Source organism: Meleagris gallopavo, chromosome 8, assembly GCF_000146605.3.
Source record: "Meleagris gallopavo isolate NT-WF06-2002-E0010 breed Aviagen turkey brand Nicholas breeding stock chromosome 8, Turkey_5.1, whole genome shotgun sequence".
NCBI classification, from domain to species: Eukaryota; Metazoa; Chordata; class Aves; order Galliformes; family Phasianidae; genus Meleagris; species Meleagris gallopavo.
The window spans coordinates 10,042,857-10,044,347 of record NC_015018.2 but is presented as its reverse complement, the minus strand read 5'-3'; the positions used below and the strand labels follow the sequence as shown (position 1 = coordinate 10,044,347).

At 34.6% G+C, this 1,491-nt stretch overlaps 1 protein-coding gene across 1 annotated transcript in view; it reads left to right on the top strand.

The window, feature by feature from the left end:
* Window positions 1-10: 10 nt before the first annotated feature.
* The window catches only part of ATOH7 (atonal bHLH transcription factor 7), a 7,719-nt gene continuing 6,238 nt past the window's right edge, over window positions 11-1,491 (top strand). The window contains exon 1 of the mRNA XM_010714272.2: window positions 11-330. The gene's annotated coding sequence lies outside the window, so the exon portion shown is untranslated. The remainder of the gene's footprint in view (window positions 331-1,491) is intronic.

Genomic DNA, 1,491 nt, shown 5'->3' with positions numbered 1-1,491 from the left:
TGCTGATAGACCTATAGGGAAGTATTCCTATTGGAGCAATAGGGAAAATGGTGTAAACAACCAGGGAAGGAAAGTACATTATTCCCTGCACCATGGGTTGTTAGTCTGTCTTGAGAGCAAATGCTGTGAAAGACTGCACCCTTAAAGGTGGTCACATTTTGGTAGTTAACTCACCTGCTATTAATTAAGGTGCAAGATCACTGCACTCTGGTCTTTTGGCTTGCTCAGTATAAACTACCTTTGAAGCTCCTGGGGGGTAAGAAGTCCTGATGTGGCTTTTAGGAGGGTCCTAGCAGAAGTGAAATAGTATTATCTGGCTAGAAGGAAAAGGTAAGGTTCTTGCTTTGACATATTTTTTATTTCTGTTACTTTTAGTGTGATTGGAGGAGAGATGGTATTCTGGAAATAGTTTTAACCCAATGTGTTACTCTCGGTTCCTTTTAAAATTAGTACCCTACAAGAATAATTAGATTGTGTTTTCCATAGTAACGCGTGTGGAAAATATCATGCTCCTCTTAAAGGTTCCTGTGATGATCATCTGAGTTACTATCTTGCGTATTTAGCAGGAAATTTTTAATGTATTTCTGTATCTAGTCGTAAATCCCAAACCTAGTTTATTTTGCAGTGGACTAGAAGTACCTTTTGTTTTGCTAATATCACTGGTGTCTTAAAGTTAATAAAATTTGTTTTATGAATGAAAAAAGCATGCTTAACCATCAGTCTTATTTTTTCAAATTGTTTCTTCTCTGAGTAAAACACAATATTTTGACCAAAAACACCATTTTAGAATTAAAATGTAAGTCAGGAATAATGCTGCTGGGGCTATGGAGTAGCACTGAGTGTGTACCTGCTTAAGAGATTCAAAGATTAAAATGTGAGTGAGTAGGCACAGAATATTTCAGTGTTTCTTCTGGCTTCAAATTATATTCTGACACAAAAAGTAAGAGCAGAAGGGAAACTTTTGGGAAATCATTGATATACAATAAAGATGAAACTAATAGGAGCTAGAATCTAGATTTGTTTTTAGCACAACAGCAGTATATCATGCCTAAATATGTGATCAGTTTTTTGAAAACTGCTATCATGAATATTCTGTGAACCATTGGGTGAATAATTTCAAAGAAGATTATCTCTGAGCAGTAAGTAAAAATAAAGGGAGAGTAAAATTACGTAAGCTGTACTCAGGGCAAACTGGAAAAATGAAAAAATCAGGCCAGGTGAGGGAGACTTGGGAAAATGTCACTGATACCCTTTTTATTATTATCTGATCAGTAAAGCAGTTTGTTATCTAGTTTGAGATGGTGTATTTTCATATGGCTAATGGACTATGCAAATAATTAATTCGTGTAGATAAGACACTGATGCTCATTTTTCTGTGAGGAAAAAAATAGCCTTTTTAGATGAGCATAAATATTTTTTCTTATGCATATCATCAAACAAAAACAATGTATGCTCAAATAATTTTTTTTCTCTATCTAAAGCAGGAAGTTT